The sequence below is a fragment of the Nicotiana sylvestris genome, chromosome 11 (assembly GCF_000393655.2).
Source record: "Nicotiana sylvestris chromosome 11, ASM39365v2, whole genome shotgun sequence".
Taxonomy (NCBI): Eukaryota; Viridiplantae; Streptophyta; class Magnoliopsida; order Solanales; family Solanaceae; genus Nicotiana; species Nicotiana sylvestris.
This window is the reverse complement of record NC_091067.1, coordinates 95,846,509-95,856,146: the sequence shown is the minus strand read 5'-3', so window position 1 is coordinate 95,856,146 and position 9,638 is coordinate 95,846,509.

Genomic DNA, 9,638 nt, shown 5'->3' with positions numbered 1-9,638 from the left:
GCTTCCGCCCAAAATGTATTTGAAAGTTTAGCCTCTGAAAGTAAGCATCTAACTCTCTCAACTAGAGTTCTATTCATCCTCTCTGCCAAACCATTCAATTGAGGTGTCTTGGGCGGAGTTTTCCGATGACGAATTCCTTTTTCCTTGCAATAGTTATTAAAGGGACCACAATATTCACCACCATTGTGAGTGCGAATACATTTTAATTTCTTCCCCGTTTGTCTCTAAGCTAAGGCCTGAAATTCCTTAAACACGCTAAGTGCTTGATTTTTAGATTTCAAAGGATACACCCAGAGCTTACGAGAATGATCATCAATGAAGGTCATAAAGTAAAGTGCACCACCTTTTGACTTTACTTTAAAAGGACCACACAAATCAGAGTGTACTAGCTCCAATAAATCGGGCTTTCTCGAGAGAGTATGGCTATGAAAGGGAACCTTTTTCTGTTTTTCAGCTAAACAATGTATGCACATTTTCAGCTTTACTTGTTTCACTCCAGAAAGTAAACTTTTATTGGCCAAACACGTAATCCCCCTCTCACTCATATGACTCAATCTTCGATGCCACAATTCTGACAAAGTATCACTTTCCACCAGATTTATTGATTCATTAAGAATAGAGCACTATGCCATATATAAATAACCAGACTTGACTCCTTGAGCCACTACTAAGAGCCCTTGTGAGCTTCCATTGGCCATTAAAGATGGCATTATGGTAACCTTCATCGTCTAATCTTCCTGCGGAGATCAAATTGAAAGGAAAGTCTAGAGCATGCTTGACACACATATGACACATAACTCACTCAGGATTGGACTAATCAAGACACTCTTAGTCAAAGCAGTTAAGCACAGGTTTAAGCATACGACTTAAGGCACTTATTTAAGAGTCAAGAATTGAGCCTATGTGTCACAACTAAAGCCCTTACCACTCTAAAGGCATATGCAATCAAGGGAAATTGATCCTTCAACTTAGCTTCCTATCTAAAGATTCTTAATTCCTAAAAAATAAAAAGATTTAACTACACCCAGTTCAAGCAAAACCCTTGAAAAAGAACCGCGGCACAAAGAAAAACCAAGGGGGAATTGTTACACTACCTAAAAGAAAAAAACTAAAATAAAAGACATATTTTTGGATTTTCACATATATGAATTTTTTTGTTTTTTATTTCCTTTCGACTCATCTCCCTCAAGAAACCAGCGACGAAATCCATCGTCAAGAAGAGTCGAACTACATACTTAATTACTAACTATTACAGGCCCGATAGAATTCAGAATTATAGTTTACAAACCAATTGTATAAGAAAGCATGAAACAAATCAAACAAAATCAATTGGCAAATGAAAAAATAAAACAAGTACAAATACAATCAAATCGGAGCATCCCACCCCACACTTAAGAAATTACATTGTCCCCAATGCAAAATAGTAAAATCAAGAGTGAAAAGGTGACTCCCTGAGGCCCAAGGCCTAATCATCAACACCCTCGAAGGTGTGCAAATACTCCTCATCATCAGAGGGAACGAAGTTCATATCTTCATCAGGTGGTAACTGTCCTCATCTCGCCAACCCCAACCACTGCTGCGTGATAGTAGAAAGGGGGTAATCCTGCTGCAACTCTTCCAAGTCGGTCTCCCCCCGAGCAGCCCGAAGGTGAAAGTCAGCAAATAGTAGCTGTAGTGTCTCCTCAACGCGAACCATCCTCTGGTCCGAATTAACAACCGCAGTATGGGGGTCTATCACCGATGTCACATCATAGAGCCTAATAGGGTAAGATACTGGAATAGTCTTGTCATAGTGGTACTCCTCCTCCACAAGGTGTGCTCGCAACAATCGAGTGATAATACTCGGGTAATGTAGACGGCGAGCCCCAAGTAGTTGCACTTTAGCCATATGCTCAAGCATGATTTTACCCAGGTCAAACCGCATCCGAGTCAACAGGGCATAGATCAAACACACCTTCAATCGGGGTACATCAATGTCACTTTGAGTCGGCGTGATCTTGGCATTAATCAACTGCAAAACAACCCTGGCTGGCCGCTGGAATGTTGCCTTCTTCATGTCCTTGTGGAATTCATTTGCATATCGTGTCCATATTGCATAAGAGTCAGTGCCACATAACAGGCGACGAATAGCCGAATAGTTTGGCCAACAGAGAAACCTCTGAAAGAGCTTGTGAGGATGCTCTATGAATCCCATAATCCGATTGATCACCCGGGAGGAGAATGGAATCGCTTTACCCCTTACTTGCACTTCGTAAACCGCATCCATGCTGGCTTTAGGTTGCCAGTTAGCATAAAATTCTTTAACTAGGTTCACATTCACCGCATCACCCGGATGGAACAGACTGTCAAGACCCAAAGCCCGAATGTTGTTGTAAATTTCACCATATTTACGGGCCAACTTCCCATCGTCAATAGCAACCTCATGATCCGGGTTGACTAACGGGACAAATGTCTGAAACTAGTGTCGAGCATGGGCGGGGACATCCCGTTTACCATATTTGCATTCTAGCACCACATCCGCATCAGGGTCAATGCGCTCCTCTTCCTCCTCTACTAGAGTGGGGGGAGGTGCCCGTCTCCTACCACGACGGCTACTAGAAGAAACCTCAGAAGAACTAGTGTTAGAGCATTTGCTCGGGCGGCGAGACATTATACCTGTACAAGACGAACAATACTAGCCACAACACGAAAACCCAAAACAAGACCAAACAGAGTAACCACTCAACACTTATGTTATTGGCATGTTTACAAGTAAAATGTATATCAGGGACTCAGACTACCCCGATGGAAGTGCGCCACAACCAATCAACAATCCCCCCAACCACCAACATAATAGTACAACTACACAACCACGGACTATGCTAGTTTAACATACAAAATTAAGAGGCTAATCTAGTAACTACGAAGAGAAATAAAAGAAGTTATACTAATGCACTACTAACAAACTTCACAAAGTATATCACAACACTACACAAGCACAAAGCATGAATCGACTATTCCAATTAGCACATAGCACCACACTTTCTCATAGCAATTATTCTCCACTAAGCTACAATGTCACTTTCTATGTCATTGAGGTATTTAGTCAAATATATGGCATTCGCCAAAGTTACCTCATAATTTCAACTTTAATTCTTTCAAGATTACTACACAACCATACCAATCAACCATCCTACCACCACCACAATGTAACAAGGGCACAAAGTGCTCCAAATTTGCACAAATATACCACTAATTTTCGGCCTTTAAGGCATCTCCACACAACTTCACCATAAAAAATTTGTATAAGCATCAAGACATGCTAAAAATCTTCCACAAGTATGAGCACGAGGGAAACCCAACAAGTTAAGCACAAATCATGGCCAAAATAAGCAACTAAATTGAAAAAAATTAGCACCACTACACTACCTAGGGTTTAGTTCTAGTTAACCTATACTACTCATTACACTAAATTACTTAAATAAAAGAGAAGAGTGTAGAGAACTTACCTTGAGGATGAATGGAAAGGATGGAAGGTGTGTGTGGGAGAGGAATTTGAGAAGAAAAGAGAATGGGAGATTTGGGGGAAGGGCTGGGGCGTTTGGCTTGAAAGTGAAAAGAGAAAAAGGGGTTTGGGGAGGGGGGGCGCTGAACAGAACATTTAAAAAAAAGCTAAAAAATATATTAATTTTTTTTTAAAAAAGTGTATTGTCGCGTCGCAGGGTGCGGCGCCCCATGTGGCGCGGTAGTGTTAGTTATCAGAGGCCTCAACTTTTGTCTCTTAGACCCATTTGGCCTGGCGCGGTGCATGGCATGGCACCCCATGCAGCGCGGTAAGCCATTTTTCACAGAGTTCGCTTTATTTTCGACATTTAACTTTCGGGTTGCACCCCGACTCTATTATGTACTTATTTTATGTCCAATTCATGCTTGTACAAACACAATCAAGTCTCATAACTCCTAAATTCTAATAATCCTAAACTATAATTATGGGTTAGTGAGGTTAACAATTGGATTGCCTCCCAATAAGCGCTTGATTTAACGTCGCGGCACGACACATATGAGCGCATTTAAGGCTCGCTCGACCTCTGCGGTTCAGTCAGGTGGTTCTCAGACACTTACTTTGGTTCATTCATGCCCACATATAGTTTCAATCTCTTCCCATTAACTCTAAATGTATGAAAGTCTTTTTCTGAGGCAATCTCTACGGCACCTGAGGGGAATACTTCGACCACTCAAAAAGGTCTAGACCATCGTGACTTGAGCTTACCCGGAAATAGCCTTAATCTTGAGTTATAGAGCAATACCATGTCCCTGGGCTTGAAATTACGCTCCACAATGTTCTTGTCGTGCAACCTCTTCATTCTTTCCTTGTACCACCTTGTGCTCTCAAAATCCAGATATCTGAACTCGTCGAGCTCATACAATTCTGTGATTTTCGTGGTGCCCGTAGTCTCGATGTCTAGATTTAGCTGTTGCATTGCCCACCAAGCTTTATGTTCAAGTTCTACTGGCAGGTGACAGGCCTTCCTGAACACCAACTTATATGGTGACATACCAATCGGTGTTTTAAAAGCAGTTCTATAGGCCCAGAGTGCATCGTCTAGTTTTTTCGCCCAATCAGTTCTTGTGGCATTCACAGTCTTAGTTAGCACACTCTTTATCTCTCTATTTGACACTTCAACCTGTCCACTGGTCTGAGGATGATATGGGGTTGCCACCTTGTGGTGCACATCATACTTCGCTAGCAATTTCTCGACGGCTCGATTGCAGAAGTGAATGCCTCCATCACTGATAACGGCTCTCGGGGTCCCAAACGGGTGAATATATTCTTCTTCAAAAATTCTACCACCACTGTTGCATCATTAGTGGGAAATGCTGCAGCTTCTACCCATTTGGACACGTAATCTACATTAACAAGTATGTACTTATTGCCAAAGGAGCTGACGAAGGGGACCATGAAGTCAATACCCCAGACATCGAACATTTCCACCTCTTGAATTGGGTTCATGGGCATCTCATGGCGACAAGATATGTTCCCGGTTCACTGACATTCATCACATGCCTTCACCCATTATTGTGCATCCTTAAACACTGTTGGCCAGAAGAACCCGACCTCTAGCACTTTGGCGGTCGTCCTGACTCCTCCAAAATGCCCTTCATACGCCGATGCATGACATGCCTACAAAATAGAATATTGTTCTATCTCGGGGACACACCTCCGGCTCATATTGTCAACACATATTCGAAACAGGTAAGGTTCATCCCAATAATACATACGGCAGCCACGATAAAACTTTTTCTTTTGAACAGAGGAAAGGTCATAGGGAACTATACCACTTGCCAGGTAATTTGCAAAGTGTGCATACCATGGCACTTCCTCAAGGCTTGTAGCAAGCGGCTGCTCGTCTGGAAATCTTTCCAGAATATCCTCAACCTCAACTGATTTTTCAGCTCCCTCAAGTCGTGATAGATGATCAGCGACTTGGTTTTCTGTGTCCTTACGGTCACGAATTTTAAGGTCGAACTCTTGTAGTAACAACACCCAACGAATCAGGCACAGTTTGGACTCCTTCTTCTCAATCAAGTATCTGAGAGCTGCATGATCAGTAGATACAATTACCTTAGAGCCAATCTGGTATGATCTGAACTTGTCGAATGCAAACACCACAGCCAACATCTCCTTTTCAGTTACAATGTAATTCAGCTGGGCTCCACTCAGTGTTCTAGTGGCATAGTAGATTAGGTGCATCAGCTTGTCCTTTCGCTGTCCCAGCACTGCCCCCACTACATAGTCACTGGCGTCACACATGAGTTCGAATGGTTGCTCCTAGTCGGGGGCGACAATAATGGGTGCTGTGACTAGCCTCTTTTTCAACTTCTCGAATGCTACCTTGCAATCATCAAAAAACAAGAAGGGGTGATCTTTTTCTAACAACTTACAGAGAGGGTTGATAATTTTTGAGAAGTCTCTTATGAATCTTCGGTAGAAACCGGCATGCCCGAGGAAGCTCCTGATTGCCTTGACTGAAGTGGGAGGTGACAACTTTGCTATCATGTCAACTTTTGCACGGTCCACCTCGATTCCCTTACTTGATACCCGGTGTTCCAAGACTATGCCCTCTTGTACCATGAAATGACACTTCTCCTAGTTAAGTACCAGGTTAGTCTTAATACATCTTTTCAGCATATAGGTTAGATTTATAAGGCACTCATCGAATGAGTTTCCCACCACTATCATCCATGAACACCTTCATTATGTCTTCAACCATGTCAGTAAATATGGCCATCATGCACCTTTGGAATGTGGCGAGTGCATTGCATAGGCCAAAGGGCATCCTTCGAAAAGCATAAATGCCATATGGGCAAGTGAAGGAGGTCTTATCTCTGTCCTCTGGTACAATGGAGATTTGATTATATCCTGAGTACCTATATAGAGAACAGAAGTGAGACCTCCCTGCCAATCTGTCAAGCATCTGATCAATGAAGGGAAGTGGGAAGTGGTCTTTCCGGGTGGCCAGATTTAACTTTCTGCACTCCATGCAAATTCTTCAGCCCATGACGGTTCTTGTAAAGATCAGCTCATTGTTATCATTTTTGACCACCGTCATGCCACCCTTCTTAGGAACACATTACACCGGGCTAACCCAGTTGCTGTCAGAGATTGGAAAAATGATTCCCGTATCCAACCACTTAATCACTTCTTTCTTCACCACTTCCTTCATGTTGGGGTTCAACCTTCTTTGGTGCTCCCTAGAAGGTTTGTGTCCCTCTTCCAACAGAATTTTATGCATTCAATATGCCGGGCTGATCCCCTTGATGTCTGCCATGGTCCACCCAATGGCAGTCTTGCACTCCTTGAGTACCTGCAAAAGTTATTGTGCATGTACATCTAATAAACTAGATGAGATAATAACAGGTAATGTGGAGTTAGGTCCAAAAAACTCATACCTGAGATGGGCGGGCAGTGGCTTCAATTCCAGGTTTGGTGGTTCTTCTATGGATGGCTTGGCTGGAGGAGTTTCCTTGTTTTCTAAGTTCAGGGGCTTGAATTCAAGAGTTCTATCCCAAAACCCTCTGCCCTCTAACGCCAATACTCATTCTCCCATTCACCTCATCTAAATTTACCAGACATGCAGCAAGAGGGTCCTCAATAGTCAATTTTGCATTATCCACTTCTACGATTACATACACAACATCTATAAGAGAGCAATTGATGAATTCACTCGGCCGCCTCATAGATTTCTGCACATTGAATGTTATCTCCTCATCGTTCAATCTCATCTTGAGCTCCCCAGTTTCACAATCAATGAGAGCTCTCCCCCTGGCCAAGAACGACCTTCCCAAAATTATGGGAACTTCTTCATCCACCTTGCAATTTAGAATCACAAAATCTGCAGGGAACACAAATTTCCCTATATGAATCAGCACGTTATCCAAGATACCAAAAGGTCTTTTCACGGTCCTGTCAGCTAGCTATAATAACATAGATGTGAGTCTAGCTCTTCCAATCCCCAACCTCTTATAAATCACCAGGGGCATAAGATTTATGCTAGCCCCCAAATCGCAAAGTGCCTTGGCAAAAGCAAAGTTACCAGTGGTGTATGGAATTGTGAAACTCCCCGGGTCAGAGAGCTTCTCAGCAACTGGTCTGGTCACCACAACACTGCAAGTCTGAGTAAGAGTCACTGTGGCCAAGTCTTGGAAATCGAATTTTCAGGACATCAAGTCCTTCATCATTTTTGCATAACCAGACATCTCCTTCAATGCATCAATCAATGGAATATTTACCTGGATTTGTTTCAGTATCTCCAAGAATTTCTTGTATTGTTACTCTTTCTGGTACTTGGCCAGTCTCTGTGGGAATGGTGCTGGAGGTCTCTTCTTCCCAATGATTTGGGTATTTTCTTTGTCCGACACCACCTCAACTACCGGTTCCTAGGCTGTCTCAGCTTATTTCTCAGCCTCAATCTGTGTGTTATGTTCTTCCTAGGCAGACTGCACTGTCACCTCTGTCAGTTTCATTGAATCATCTAGCTTAATGGGCACTGGTACAAGTGTCTCAGCCTATCTGCTTTCTCGAGCCCTCTCTTGCTCCAAGTCTAAGTTTCTGCCATTATGTAGACTCACTACCATCAACTGCTTTGGGCTTTGATCTTTTGGATTTATCTGAGTATCTGTAGGTAATGTCCCATGAGGACGATTATTCAAATACTTCGAAATCTGGCCCATTTGCACTTCAATATTCTTAATAGCTGAATCATGTGCATCTACTCTTTCACTAATTTTTGCATTTGACCTAATAACCTGCTGCATCATTGCCTCAAGTTGAGCAAACCCATCTTCCTGTCTTCCACCATGCTGCTGCTGAGGAGGATGATAACCCTGCTGCTGATTTTGATTATTATATCCCTGTGGACTTTGGTAAGGCGTCATATTATTGTGAGGTCTCATACCTCCCATATTTCCACTGTTGAGCTATGGATGGACTGGCATGTATGGCTGATTTTCTTGGCCCCAATTTTGACCACCCTGTCTCTGACCTCTATAATTAGACACATAATTCATGTCCTCAGGGTAGTGATGGTGATCACTTTCTGCATACCACTGGTTACCAATTGGCTGACTAATGCAAGATGTGCATAAGCCCCCATTGGTAGTATCTACAATGTGTACCTGCTGCTTCTGCCCTGACTCTTTCACATTTTTGGTGAGTATACTAATATGTGTCATTAATGTGGCTATATTTTCAGAAAGAGTGTTGGATGGATCTAAGGGCACTGAGTGAACTAATGGAGTGATAGGTGTATTCCTGGTTGTCTACCCCGAATTCTATGCCATCTTGTCAAGTAGACTCTGGCTTTCTCTCTATGTTTTGCTCAAAAATGCTCCACCAGCTAAAGCATCAACATTACCCTTAACGTCATCTGCCAAACCCATGTAAAACTACTGCCCCAACATCTGATCTAGAATACCGTGGTGCGGACATATAACCAACATCCCTTTCAATCGTTCCCATGTTTCTTGCAGTGTCTCCATTGGTCTCTGTTTGAAGCTCAAAATTTCATCAATTTGTTGAGCAGTCTTATTGGGTGGATGAAACTTGTTCACAATCTGCTTGACTAACTCCTCCCAAGTTGTTATGGAATTAATGGGGAGTGAGTTTAGCCAGGTCTGGGCAGCTCCTGCCACTGAGAATGGAAACAACAACAGCTTTATTGCTTCATGAGTTACATTGGGCTGCCTTTGAGTTTTGCAGATTGACAGGAAATTCTTCAAGTGTTGTTGAGGATCTTCGATTTGTGACCCCGAAAATAGTCCCTTGTTTTGCAACAAGTGCAGCATGTTGTTCGTGATTTGGAACGATTCAGCCTATATTTGCGGGGCTAAAATTGTTGTGGCCAAGTTCTCTGTTGTGGGTTTTGCCCAGTCATATAGAGCATCCTCTGGCACAAGAGGTGCCACTGGCGCTACTGGCGCAACTGGGTCTACTACGTGATCCCCCATGTCTGATTTGAATTGTTCAGTTGTTTGTTGTTGTTTGTTTTTTCGGTTGGCCCGATTCAAAGCCTTGAAAACTTTCTCGGGATCTGATAATGCTTCAAATACTTCACCAGTTCTCGATGAGTTTCTAGGTATGTACTTGTACAACCAAGTCA